Here is a 15156-nt window from a genome sequence, read left to right on the forward strand (position 1 = left end):
AATGCATAAGAATAACTTTCAGATAACCTTCAGCTTTGAAATCTCTCAGCCACTAACCCTTTACTTTTTCTCATTTCTCTCTCTGCCCTTTTGGACAAGAAGGTTTTCTCAATCCCTTGAAGCCAGGTTCCAGCTCATCCTGTGGTCTCTGTCCCAAGTTGCCAGGGAGATTCACAGCCCTGGGAATCACGACCCATGTAGAAGGGGAGGGCAGCATATTCCCTTGCCATGTCGGCTTAGAGAAAGAGAGGCCACATCTGAGCAACAAAAGAGGTTCTCTGGAGGTGACTCTCAGGTCTAATTTTAAGTAGGTTTAGCCTGTCCTTTGCAGGAATAAGTTTCATAGGGGCAAACCCCAAGATCAGGGGCTAGGCCCACTGGTTTAGTTGTCCCCACTGCTTGTGAGAGTATCAGAAATTCTCCAAATAGTGAAGTTGAATCTTTCCCCCTTTCTCTCCATTCCCCTAAGGGGACCCTGCAAATATTTCTTTATTCACTGTCCAAATCACTCTGGGATTTATCAGGGCATCATACTAGCTTGGATAAACCAACAAAATCTCATGCCCAACTGAAGATTCCCTGTCCTTATGGTGTTCAATTAAACTGACCATACAAGTTAAATTAGGAAATGCACTACCCAAAATATAATTTGTACCAAATAAACACCTCTCCCCTTAGTCTCACACAGAAGTCGAAGTCTTAAGATACAGATGATATCATCCTTTACCCAGTCTTCTGATATACCTTAGTACTATCCAGACCAGCTTCATTTATATCTCTACTCAACGTCACTTTTTCAAGTTTTCAAACAGTGTAACTGAGAAATTAAGATTCAAGGGATTATTTTAATTGCAGAATCATTATATAAATGTTCTTTTTTGCTTTGGGGATTTTGTAGTAGACAAAGGAAAGTACCTAGAAGCCCTGACCTATAATTAAGCTGTTTGGACATCTGGAGGGATTGTAAAAGCCTTTATCTTTTATATGGTGTGTGGCTGTGAGGGCTATAATGCCCTTTATCTGGTTATTTTCTCACAGGACTCAACTCTAAGGAAAACAGTCATTAACAAGCCTCAGTTCCTTACATTTGTTAATTATATCTGCTAGGCTCTACCACTGAAAGATAGATAGCTCTGCCTTCTTATGTTAACCTATGCTAACGATGTTTTATTTTTGGCTGCATTAGGCTCTGCCATTGAAGGATAGATAGCTCTTTTCAACTTAGGTTAACTTTAACAATGTTTTCTTTTCTGCTCTGAACTTACTAGAAACACTATTTTCTTGTGTGTTTTGAATTCATTATCTGAAGTGACCTCATCTCCCCTTGCTAGAATCCTTAAAAACCTCGAATTCTCTTTGTTCAGGGAGACAGATTTTGGGCCATTAGGCTGTCTGTTCTCCTGCTGCACGTGTAGTAATAAACTCTTTCTCTCTTTGAAACCCTGGTGTCTCAGGAATTGGTTATTGAGCACTTTAGGTAGAAGAAGCTATGGCCTTTGTCTGGTACAAAAGTTCCTGTATGGGGTGATGCTGACTTTCAGAGCTTCAGAGCTCTGACTCTGAGTCTCAGGTGTCACATAAATACCTGAAGTTTCTGGGAAAGACCAGGTTATATACAAACATCTTAGTATCTCAGAATTTAGAATTAATAATTACACCTCCTGAATATATGTGACTGCTATACGAGTTTACAATCTAGGACCCTTTACAGTAAGCCCTAACCTGATAACCTATGCTCTCAACTTTAGTTCACTGAGTTTTATAATATAGTTAGTCCATATAATTGAGGCATACAATATTTGTCTTTTTGTTTCTGACATTTCATTCAACATACAGTTCTTAAGTTTCATTCACCTAGCTGCATGCCTCATAACTTCATTCCTTCTTGCAATGGCGGTTCAGTAGTCCATTGTTTCCCCTTCCATTCCTCAGTCATTGTACCCTTGGGCCACCTCTATTCATTGTGGATCAGGATCACTGCTGCCAGAAGCACTAGTGTGCAAATGTCCATTCATTTCTCCACACTCAACTCCCCCAGGTATGTACTGAGCAATGGGGTTTCAGGATCATTGGCAAACCCAACACTAGCCTCCTGTGGACCACCATACCGCTCTCCAAGGGGCTGCACCTCTCATTTCCCTACCAAGAGTGAATAGGTACATCTCTTTCTCTGCATTTTTCTCTAGCATTTGTTTCTCTCTAAACATTTTTAAATAGTTTTATTCACACATCATACAATCCAGCCTAAGTGTATAGACATGCCTTCACCACCATACTCTATCTGAAGACATTTCCTTTTCTTACACAAAGAATCCATACCCCTTTCCCAATGCACCTGCCTGTTGACATTTAGTTTTGGCAAAATGTCTTTGTCACATTCAGTGGAAGCATACTGCAGTGTTACTGTTATCTATAGATTCTAGATTACATTGATTACACTTTTTCCCATATACCATCTATTTTCAATACTCTGCAATACTGACATTTCTTTGTTCTTCCTCCTGCAGAAACATTTTTTAATTTGTACATTTAATCACCATCATTGTACACGCGAGGCATTCCTAAATTATACGTCTTAGTCTTTATCCTTTATTCTACCTTCTGATTTCATACGTGCCCCCAACCCTTCTTCCTCAATCATACTCACATTCGGCTTCATTCAGTATACTTACATTATTGTGCTACAACCAGATAGCATTGTGCTAGCCATATCTGAACTTTTACAATCAGTCTTGTAGCACAGTCTGTATTTCTTCAGCACCAACTGCCCAATCTCTACTCTATCTCCCAATAACCTGTATTCTTAACTTAAAATCTCCAAGCTCACTCATTAATGTTACTTCATATCAGTGAGACCAACAGTATTTGTCCTTTTATTTCTGGCTAATTTTACTCAGCATAATGTCCTCAAGGTCCATTCCCTTTGTTACATGCTTCATGACTTTATTCTATCTTATAGCTGCATAATATTCCATCGTATGTATATGCCACAGCTTGTTTATCCACTTGTCTGTTCACGACCATTTGGGCTGTTTCCATCTCTTGGCAATTGTAAATAATGCTGCTATAAACATTGGTGTGCAAATGTCTGTTTGTGTCCTTGCTTTCATGTCCTTTGAATAGATACCTAGCAATATCTTTTTTAAAAATATATTTTTAATGAGAAATCTTCATATACATATACTCCATCCACAACATAAATCAGTTTCTCATAATATCATCACATAGTTGCGTATTCATCACCATGATCATTTTTAGAATATTTGCATTACTCCAGAAAAAGGAATAAAAAGAAAAAAGAAAAAACTCATACAACCTATACCCCTTACCTATCCCTCTCATTGACCTCTAGTATTTTCAATCTATCTAATTTTTTACCCTTTATCATCCCCCATTACTGATTTTTTATCCTTATTTTTTTTTTACTCATCTGCCCATACCCTAGATAAAAGGAGCATAAGACACAAAGTTTTTGGGCAGGGCAAAGTGGCTCAGTGGAAGAATTCTTGCCTGCCATGCTGGAGACCTGGGTTTGATTCCTGGTGCCTGCCCATGTTGAGAAAAAAAAAACAAAAACAGATGCAAAGTTTTGACAATTACATGGTCATATTGTAAAAGCTATATAGTTATACAATCATCTTCAAGAATCAAGTATACTGGGACACTGTTCAACAGTGTTCTAGTTTGCAAGCGGCTGGAATGCGATATACTAGAAACAGAGCAGCTTTTAAAAGGGGGAATTTATTAAGTTGCAAGTTTATAGTTCTAAGGCCGTGAAAACATCCAATATTAAAGCAAGGCTACAGAAATGTCCAATCTAAGGTATCCAAGGACAATTACCTTGGTTTAAGAAGGCTGATGACGTTCAGGGTTTCTCCCTCAACTGGAAAGGGATGTGGCGAACATGGCGACATCTGCTAGCTTTTTCTCCAGGCTTTTTGTTTCATGAAGCTCCCTGATAAACTAAAATGGGATATCTAGGCAATACATAAGGATAACCTCTAGGATAATTTCTCAACTCTTTGAAATCTCTCAGTCACTGAAACTCTGTTTTGTCTCATTTTTCTCTTCCCCCTTTCTCAATCCCATAATGCCAGGTCCTGGCTCATCCCAGGAGTCTTGTCTCATGTTACCAGGGAGATTTACACCCCTGGGAGTAATGTCCCACATAAGGAGGAGGGCAGTGAGTTCACCTGCCAAATTGGCTTAGAGAGAGGCCAAATCTGAGCAACAAAAGAGGTTCTCCAGGGGCAACTCTTACGCATAATTATAAGTAGGCTTAGCATCTCCTTTGCAGGAATAAGTTACATAGAGGTGAACCCCAAGATTGAGTGCTCAGCCTATTAAATTGCTTGTCCTCACTGTTTGTGAGAATATCAGGAATTCTCCAGATGGGGAAGCTTTTAGTATTTCCTCCTTTCCCCTCAGTCCCCCAAGGGGACTTTGTAAATACTATTTTATTCTCTGCCCAAATTACTCTGTGATATATCAGGGCATCATCCTATTTGTACAAACCAACAAGATTTCATGCCCAATTTAAGATTCCATGTACTTATGATACTCAAATAAACTGATGCCTCATTTCATCCTACTGCTGCATAATATTCCATCATTTGTATATACCACATTTTGTTTATCCCACTCATCTTTGATAGGCACTTGGACAGTGTCCATCTTTTGGCAATTGTGAATAATGCCACTATAATCACTGCTGTGCAAAAGTCTGTTTGTGTCACTTCTTTCAACTCTTCTGGGTATATACCAAGTAGTGGTATTACTGGGTCATAGAGCAACGTGATGTTTAGTTTTCTGAGCATTCACCAAACTGTCTTCCACAGAGGCTGTACCATTAAATGCTCTCACTAGCAGTAAGTAAATGTTCCACCTTCTACACATCTTCTGCAACAGTGTGGTGTCCTGTTTGTTTAATAGCAGCCATTCTTATAGGTGTGAGATGACATCTCAATGTAGTTATGACTTACATTTCCCTTATAGCTAATTATTGAAGATGCATAACTCGTCATGTGTTTTTTAGTCATCTGTATTTGCTCATTGGAAAAATACCTATTCATATCTTTTGCCCATTTTATAACTGGGGTGTTTGTTCTTTTGCTGTTGAGTTGTATAGTTTCTTTATATATATATATATATATATATATATATATATATATATAAAGTATCAAACCCTCATCCAATATGTGGATTAAAAACATTTTCTTCCATTGAACTGGCTGCCTCTTCCCTTTTTGACAAAGTCCTTTTGATGTGCAGAAGCATTTGATTTTAAGGAGTTTCCAATTATCTATTTTTTTCTATTGTTTCTTGTGCATTGAGTGTGAAATTTAGGAAGCTACCTCCTATTACTAGGTCTTATAGATGTTTTCCTATATTTTCTTCTAGAAGTTTTATGGTACTGGCTCTTATATTAAGGTCTTTGATGCACCTTGAGTTAATTTTCAGGAATGAATTAGGGGTCCTCTTTCACTCCTTTGAAATTTATTTAAAGGAATTTATTTATTCCTTTTCATTTACCGATAAGAATATTCTGTCCCACTTCAGTGGATTTCGGAGCCTTGTCAAAGATCAACTGACAAAAGATCTGGGGATCTAATTCCAAACTCTCAATTCAATTCCATGGGTCAACATGTCTATCTTTGTGCCATTACCATGCTTATTAACCACTGTGGCTTTATAACAAACTTTAAAAAATCAGGAAGTGTTAGTCCTCCCACTTAGTTTTTTTTCAGAATATTTTTTGCTATTAGAGGTCGTTTTCCTTTCCAAATAAATTTGGTAATTAGTTTTACCAAGTTTTCAAAGTAGGTTGTTGGTATTGTGTTGAATTTGTAGATCAATTTGGGTAGAAACTGACATCTCAATGACACTTAACCTTCCTATACATGAGAACAGAATATCTTTCCACCTATTTAGAGCTTTAATTTCTCTTGGCAATGTTTTATAGCTTTCTGTGTACAGGTCCTTTATGTCCCTGATTACGTTTATTCCTAGATACTTGATTCGTTCAGTTGCTATTTTGAATGAAATTTTTTCCTTAATGGCCTTCTGAGATGGGTTATAGAAACATTACTGATTTTTGCACATTAATCTTGTACCTGCCTCTTGGCTGAATTTTTCAACATCAGTAGCTAACTGCTCACCCATCTCTAGCTTCTGTGTATCTCTAGGTCCCCTATATTCTATATTATAAGCCTTTGACTTTACCTTTACCATGGTCATAAAAGTAGAATCATACAGTATCTATCCTTTTGTTTCTGGCTTATTTCACTCAGCCATATGTTCATCCATTTTCTTATGAGCTTCAGGACATCATTGTGTCTCACTGCAGCATAATATTCCATCATATGTAAATACAAAATTTTGTTAATCCACTCATCTGTTGATGGCATTCGGATTGTTTCCATCTTTTGTCAACTGTGAATAATGCTGTCATGAACACTGGTGTGCAAATATATGTGTCACTGCTTTCAGCTCTTCTGGGTAAATACCAAGCAGTGGTATTGCCACATCATAACACAAGGTGATAGTTTTCTGAGGAACCACCAAACTGTCTTCCACAGTGGCTTGAACATTATACAATCCCACCAGCAGGGCACATGTGTCCCAATTTCTGCACATCCCCTCCAACATTTGTAGTGTCCTGTTTCTTTCACAGCAGTCATCCTTATAGGTGTGAGGTGGTATCTCATTGTAGTCTTGAGCTGCATTTCCCTTATAGCTAATGAGAATGAGCATTTCTTCATATGCTTTCTAGACATCTGTATTTGCTCTTCAGAAAAATGCCTATTCAAATCTTTATCCCATTTTATAATTGGGTTGTTTGTTCTTTTCTTGTTGAGTTGTATGATTTCTTTACTTATACAGGATATCAAGCCTTTATCCAATGTGTGATTTCCAAATATTTTCTCCCATTGAGTTGTCTGCCTCTTCACCTTTTTGGAAAAGTCTTTTGAGGCAAAAAAAAAAAAAGCATTTCCTCTTTTCTTTTCAAAAGCATTTAATTTTGAAGAGTTCCCATTTATCTACTTTTTCTTTTGCTGCTTGTGCTTTGAGTTAAAGTTTAGGTAGCTATCTCCTATTACTAGGTCTTAAAGATGTTTCCCTACATTTTCTTCTAGGAGTCTTATGGTACTGGTTCTTCTACTTAGGTGTTTGATCCACTTTGAGTTAGTTTTGTGTAGGGTGTAAGGTTAAGAGTCCTCTTTCATTCTTTTGGCTATTGATATCTAGTTCTCCCATGTCCATTTATCAAAATGACTATTTTGTCCCAGTTCAGTGGATTTGGGGGCCTTGTTAAAGATCAGTTGATGATAGATGGGGTAGATTATTTCTGTGCTCTCAATTCAATTCTATTGGTCAATACTTATATCTTCGTGCCAGTACCATGTTGTTTTGACCACTGTGGCATTATAATAAGCTCCCAAATCACGAAGTGCTAATTTTCCCACTTTGTTATTTTTTTTAAGGGTGCTTTTAGTTATTTGGGGTCTTCCATCCAGATGAATTTGGTAACTAGCTTTTCTAAGTCTTAAAAATAGGTTGCCAGAATTTTTATTTGTACTGCGTTGAAACTGTAGATAAGTTTGGTAGAATTTAACCTTTCTATCCATAAGCCTGGAATAGACGTCTTTCCACCTATTTAGATCTTCTTTGATTGCTTTTAGCAATGTTATGTAGTTTTCTGTGTATGGGTCCTTTACATCCTGTCATGGTCGGTTCCTGTGTCAATTTGGCCAGGTGATAGTGCACAGTTGTCTAGTCAGGTAAGTGCTGGCCTGTCTGTTGCTATGAGGACATTTCATAGACTTAAATCATGATCACATTGGCTGCATCCACAGTGCAATCAGCTAAGGGGAGTGTCTTCTGCAAAGACTGATGCTTAATCTAATCACTGGAAGGCTTTTAAGGAGGATTCAGAAGAGACAAACACCCTTCCTGCTTCAGCCAGCCAGCCTCTCCTGAGAGTTTGTTGAGGACCTTCATCGGAGCTGACAGCTTGTGGCCTGCCCTACAGACCTTGGACTCTACAAGCGCAAGTACATGTGAGACAGTTTTATAAATTTTATACTTACAGATATCTCCTGCTGATTCTGTTTCTCTAGGGAACCCTAGCTAATACACATCCCTAGTTAAGTTCATTCCTAGATACTCGATTCTTTTTGTTTGTTTGTTTGCATGGGCAAGCATCAGGAATCAAAATCAGGTCTGTCTCAGATGGCAGGCGAGAATTCTGCCACTGAGCCACCATCGCACAACCTGATGCTTGATTCTTTTAATTGCTATTTTAAATGGAATTTTTTCCTTAATTGACTCCTCAGTTAGGTCATTGCTTGTGTATAGAAACATTACTGATTGCTGTATGTTAATTTCATATCCCATCACCTTGCTGAATTTATTAGCTCAAGTAATTTTGTCGTAGATTTCTCAGGATTTTTCAAGTACAGTATCATGTCATCTTCAAATAATGAAAGTTTTGCTACTTCCTTTCCAATTTGGATGCCTTTGATTTCTTTTTCCCACCTGACTGCTCTAGCTAGAAGTTCTAGTACAGTACTGAAAAACAATAGTGACAGAGGGCATTCTTGTCCCATTCCTGATCTTAGGGGGAAGCTTTCAGTCTCTCACCACTGAGTGTGATACTGGCTATGGGTTTTTCCTTATGCCCTTTATCATATTGAGGAAGTTACCTTTAATTCCCACCTAAAGTGCTATTACCCAAAAAAGGATGTCAAACTTTTTCGAATGCTTTTTCAGCATCAATTGAGATGATCATGTGATTTTTTTTCTTTCAATTTGTTAATGTGCTAATTATATTAATTGATTTTCTTGTGTTGAGCCATCCTAGCATTCCTGGTATAAACCCCACTTCATCGTGGTATATAACTCTTCTAATGTGTTGCTGGATTTGATTTGCTAGTATTTTATTAAGAATTTTGGGATCTATGTTCATTGGGGAGATTGACTTGTAGTTGTCCTTTCTTTTAGCATCTTTACTGGATTTTGGTATGAGTGATGTCAGCTTCATAAAATGAGTTAGGTAGTATTCCTTCTTCCTTAACTTTTTGGAAAGTTTGAGTAGAACTGGTGTTAGTTCTTATTGCAATGTTTGACAAGATTCCCCTTTGAAGCCATTCTGGGTTTTTCTTTGTAGGAAGATTTTTGATGACTGACTGAATCTCTTTACTTCCGATTGATTTGTTGAGATCTTCTATTTCTACTTGAGTCAGAGTACTTGTTCATGTGTTTCTAGGAATTTGTTCATTTCATCTAAGTTGTCTATTTTATTGGCATATAATTGTTCACAGTAACCTCTTATGATTTTTCTTTCCATTTCTTCAGGGTCTATGGTAACAACCCCTCTCTCATTTCTGATTTTATTTGCATCCACTCTCTTTTTTTATTCATCAGCCTTGCTAGTGATCCATCGATTTTAATCATTTTCTCAAAGAACCAACTTTCGGTTTTACTGAATCTTTCTATTCTTTTGTTCTCCCATTCATAACTCTGCTTTAATCTTTGTTATTTCTCTTCTTCTATTTTGCTTTGGGGATAGTTTGCTGTTATTTCTCTAGTTCCTCCAGGCAACCAGTTAAGTCCTCAATTTTTGCTGTTTCTTCTTTTTTTAATATACACCTTTAGGGCAATAAATTTCCCTCCTAGCACAGCCTTTGCTGCATCCCATGTGTTCTGGTATATCATATTCTCATTTTAATTCATCTCTAGATAGCTGACAATTTCTCTAGTAATTTCTTCTTTGATCCACTGGTTGTCTAACAGTATGTTATTCAAGCTCCATATATTTGTGAATGTCCTCATTCTTTGGTGGTTATTGATTTCCAGATTCATTCCACTGTGATCAGAGAAGTTGTTTTGAATAATTTGACATTTTTGAATTTATACAGATCTGTTTTGTTCCCCAGCATATGATCTATCCTGGAGAATGTTCCATGAGGACTAAAGAAGATTGTATATCCTGGTGTTTTGTGGTGTAATGACCTACATATGTCTGTTGGGTCTAATTCATTTATCAAATTATGTTCTCCATTTCCTAGTTGATCCTCTGTCTGGTTGTCCTATCTATAGAGGGGAGTGGTTTATTGAATTCTCCCACTATTATTGTTGAAATGTCTATCCCTCCCTTCAGTTTTGACCATGTTTATTTCATGTACTTTATAGCTCTTTGATTGGGAACATAAGCATTTATGATTGTTATTTCTTCTTGGTGAATTTTCCCTTTTATTAATATATTTATATTAATAAAATATTATTAATTTATATTAACACTTTTATATTAATTTATATAAAATTGTAATATTTATATATTTTAATAATTGATATTAATTTATATTAAAATTATATTGATTATTTATATTAAAATATTAACATAGATAAATTGATATAAAAGGTAGTAAAATTTTTTAAATAATATATTCTTTGCCTCTTATGATGTCTTTACATTTAAAGTCCAATATTAGTATAGCTGCTCCTGCTTTATTTTGGTTACAGCTTGCATGGAACACATTTTTCAATCCTTTCACTTTAAATCTACTTGTACCCTTGGGTCTAAGACAAGTGTCTTGTAAGCAGCTTATAGATAGATTACATTTCTCAATCCATTCTGCCAATCTTTATCTTTTAATTGGTAAACTTTGTCTATTAACATTCAAACTTATTACTATAAAGGCTTTTCTTGAATCCACCATCTTATCCTTTGGATTTATTGGTCAGATCTATATATTTTTTTCCCTCTTTCTCTTTTTATCCTTTAACCCTTATTGGTACTCATCAGTTCTGTGGCCTCCTCCTGACCTCCCTCTCCTGTCTTTACTCTTTCAGTGGACAGAACTCCTTTTACTATTTCTTATAGGCCTGGTCTCTTGTTGACAAATTCTCTCAGCATTTGTCTATGAAATTTTAATCTCCCTCACTTGTGAAGAACAATTTGGTTGGGTACAGAATTCTTGGCTGGAAGTCTTTCTCCTTCAGGATCTTATATAATACCATACCTCTGAATTCTTCTCTCCATAGTGCCAACTGAGTAGTGCAAACTCAGTCTTATGTGCTTTTCCTTGTATGCCGTAGATTATTCTTCTGTTGCAGCTTTCAAGATTTGTTGCATCTCTCCAGCATCTGACAGACTGATTAGTATATGTCTTGGATGACACCTACTTGGACTTTCTATTTGGGGTTTGTTGGGTTTCTTTGATTTGCATATTTATGTCCTTTATAAGGGTTAGAAAGTATTCCCCCTTTATCTCCTCCACTAATCTTCCTAGCCCTTTACTCTTCTCTTCTTCTTCTGGGACACCAATGGGTATTACATTTGTTCACTTCATGTTGTTCATCATTTCCTGGAGATCCAGTTCCAATTTTTCCATCTTTTTTGCCATTTGTTCTTGCACATAGGAACTCAGTTGGCTTGTCCTTTAGCTTGCCTATTCTTTCTTGTACCTCTTCAAATCTGCTTGGGTGCCTTCAGCATTCTTTTTTTTTTTTTTTTTTTTTTTTTGCATAGGCAGGCACCAGGAATCAAATCCAGGTCTCTGGCATGGCAGGCAAGAACTCTGTCAGTGAGCCACCGTGGCCCACTCCTTCAGTATATTTTTAATTTGGTCTACAGTATCTTTCTTCTCTGTGAGATCAACTATTTTTCTATTCATACTTTCAAATTCTTCTTTATGCTCCTCTAATGCCTCCTGATATTTTTTTATATCATTAGCCAACCCATTCAATTTATTTAGGAGATCTGTATGTACATCTCTAATGAGTTGTTCCAAATTCTGTGTCCCCTCCAGTGTTTTAATTTGGCTGGTCATATCTGCCTGTAATTTCCTGTGCTTTGTGATTTTCTGTTGCTTTGAGGCATTTGATTCTTTTGACAACGTTATTCTGAATGCTGATTTCTCTCATTCGTCTATGGTTTTGTATTTGTTTGGGTTTGTAATTCCCTGTCAAACCAAGACCCAGACCTTACACAGGAGATAAAACTCTACTTCAAGATCTGTTGAAAGTTTGGTAGACTGCACTTTCCACATCTTTCCAGCAGATGGCGCTCTTCTGCCACCTCTTTCCCTCAGGCTCACCGCTCCCTGACTGGATCAGCTGGCTGAGCAGGACAGAGACCTGGGGCAATTCTAGTCAAGATTGTGGTCTCAGGCACTCTGAAAACCATCACCCCCAGGCTGGGGGGTGAGTAGTGTGCACCTCAGCGGAGAATCCACTTTGGTCCAATGGGTTTGGTGGGTACCAGACTTCTGCTTGGAATGGCCCTGGGCTGTGTAACTGAGTATTTCAACTGACCCTGCCCTCAGCCAACTCGGTAAAGCCTGGCAGTGTGGCACAGCTCAGCTGTCTCTTTCTTGGCTGAGCCTCTCCACCCCACATGTCTGAGGCCCTCCAGGGGGAAAAGGAAGCATAGCAGGACCCGAGTCTCTTTTGCTGGCTCTTTTCAGAATGGCTCCACTCTGCATCTCCCCCTTCTCCCAAAAGGAGGGCCCCCCACCAGTCTCTGCCAAAAAGCAGGCACCCCCAGCGGCCTGTCTCAGGGATTGGGTGCAGGCATTGTGCTCTGGCTAGAAGGTCTCTGTGCGCAGGCAAGCCTAGTCTGCTAGCTTCTGGCTTCCCCACAGACGCTCCCCGTTGTATAAACTGAGAGGGAGGATCTCCCAAGCTAGCTGTGGAGACTGGAGCACCCTTTCCTTTGGAACCCAGTCTTTCCTGCGAACCACTGTTTGCTCCAGGTACAGTCATGACTGAGCACACTCACCTGTTTTCTCCATCCCAATTTCTCCCCTTTTTCATCCAGGACCTGCCTTTACAGTGTGAAAGACACTCTCTGGTCACTCACACCCTGGAACTGCTGTTCTGCTCGTTTTTCTGTCACTTCTCTAGTTATTGCATGAAGCAGGGTTGAACTCAGCCTATCCTATTCCACCATCTTCCCAGAAGTCTAGCTGTTAAGTTTTATATACTAGAAAGTCATTATATTTCTATGTGTAAAACATTATTCATCCATGAATTTATTCTCACTGATACAAAACAGCTGAAAGGTAAATATTTTTTTTCAAATATTTTTAAGTAAAATTATTACAAATTTTCTGACTATGAATAGCCTTACACAGTATTATTGATAAAACCATGGAAAACAGACCCATCCACCTACAATATGGCTATGTACATTTTTGTTGAAATACCTGTGTAACTTTCACTGAGATCAATTTTCATAATAATGAATAATCTCACATTCAGGAGAACTCTTAGGCCTGCTCAGTATTATCATATTTCCTCACACTAGTCAATCAGCCCACCCCTCTAAAGGACTACACATTATTACAAGCCTTTTAAAGTGAAGTGTTAAGTATCAGATTACAAAAAAAACCTGAAATAACTCAAAATTCCACTTGTAGCTAAATTAATCTCCAAGGCAAGCAGCTCCCAAAGCAAGCACATGATCACAACAAAACTTCTTATAGCAGTCAGTAGATTCTGCAAATATAGTTTATTCTTCTAGAATATACTTTAAGTCTAGCATTTTTGTTAAAGGGAATATCTGGATGGATTCTGACTTTTACTTACCTGATTGCCTACCCCTCATAAAGAGGAACAACTAGAAATAATAAAAACTATAGCAAATAATAGCAAATTCTACTGAATAGAATGTGTTATATTATAAAAATGTACTTTCTTCAAATTAGTTTCAAGTTTGAAGAAAACTTGAAACCCCATTTTCCCATAAAACCAATGTTAGATTTCCAGACTAGTTCATAAAATTTGATATGAGCCTTAATTTAATTGAACTACAGAAGTGTTTTGAATTCTTTGGTCTAGGTAGTTGGGGGCCACTTGGGAACTGGGGTGGCAAAAGAGCAGTATTTATTATTATGGTTTTTAGCAGCAGGAATAATATCAGCCACCCTTTATTAGCACCTATTTTGTGCCAGGCATTGTGCTAAATACTTTAGATATTTTACCTCCTTTAATGTTCGTACCTACTCTATAAGATAGGTATTTTTATTTTCATTTTAACAGGTTAGAAAATCAGGACTGGAAAAACTAAGTGACTTGCCTAAGGTCACACAGCTGGGAAAATGGTAGAGCCTAGGATTCAAAAGCAGATACATATAACTTTTCAAGTCCATGCTGTCTACCGCTTTGCTACATTGCCAACCTTCAAAATACCTCCTTTCCTTTCCTCGGCCCAAATTCCCAATAGTTCAATATAGGCAATCCCAGCTACATTTTAGAAGAAACCATTCTGATAAAATTTACATTGAATGTGAATGACTCAAGCCTGCCAAGAATATATTTCTTTTTTTAAAACGGAGACAAAAACTCAATTGAATTCAATCATGGTATATTAAGTAGTAAACAAAAGTAAGCAAAACAACTTGTAATGGGAAGCAAAACTACTGAAGAGAAAATCTATACTTGTTTAGCTGGTATCTTTTCCTCTGAAAATATGTCTGCACATAAAAAGCCCTCAATAAATAGAATTTATTATTCTTATAAAAGTATAGTTTAAGTAATTATGTAGCAAACATATTCACAGTGACACTATGTGATTGACAGCATCATCTTCACTGGAAACAAATGCAAACAAGACTTCCAAAATAACATTATCAGTGTTACAATACAGGCAAATCTGATTTCTTTGAATCAACCCTTTCAACACCAATTTTACAGGAAGAACTACTTAAAAATAAACTCTACCCTGCCCTCTATGTGCACATATTTGTGCTGCCTTCAGTATATACTTAAAATCAAGTGGGCTTAATCAGCAATAATATGCCAGGGAGGCAATAAAAATTTCACATTATGGTGGCGGGTTGTGCACAGGTTATTTCCCTCTCCACTATGGCCGGCAAAGTCAGTCATTATTGCAAAATAGGTACCAATGTTCCTCTAGGCTGGTTTCCATCAAACTGTTGGAAACAGAACCAAGCTTCTGTCAAAAACAGAATGATGTATTAAGTTCAGCCCTAAAGATTCCTGTCCACACTATGGATCTATATATGTGAAAGGAAAATTTGTCACTTAACTTCCACTATTGTCAAACTGCTTCTGTTCATCCATTACTAAGAGTTCTATCGAAAACACAGAGTTATAATATAAAGAAAATAAAGTATACAATATAAATTA

The 15156-nt window shown here is 37.4% G+C and overlaps 1 protein-coding gene across 5 annotated transcripts in view; it reads right to left on the reverse strand.

The window, feature by feature from the left end:
* COMMD10 (COMM domain containing 10) overlaps window positions 1-15156 on the reverse strand; it is a 212468-nt gene that overhangs the window by 122637 nt on the left and 74675 nt on the right. The gene's annotated exons all lie outside the window — the stretch shown is intronic.

The sequence above is a fragment of the Tamandua tetradactyla genome, chromosome 21, assembly GCF_023851605.1.
Source record: "Tamandua tetradactyla isolate mTamTet1 chromosome 21, mTamTet1.pri, whole genome shotgun sequence".
Taxonomy (NCBI): domain Eukaryota; kingdom Metazoa; phylum Chordata; class Mammalia; order Pilosa; family Myrmecophagidae; genus Tamandua; species Tamandua tetradactyla.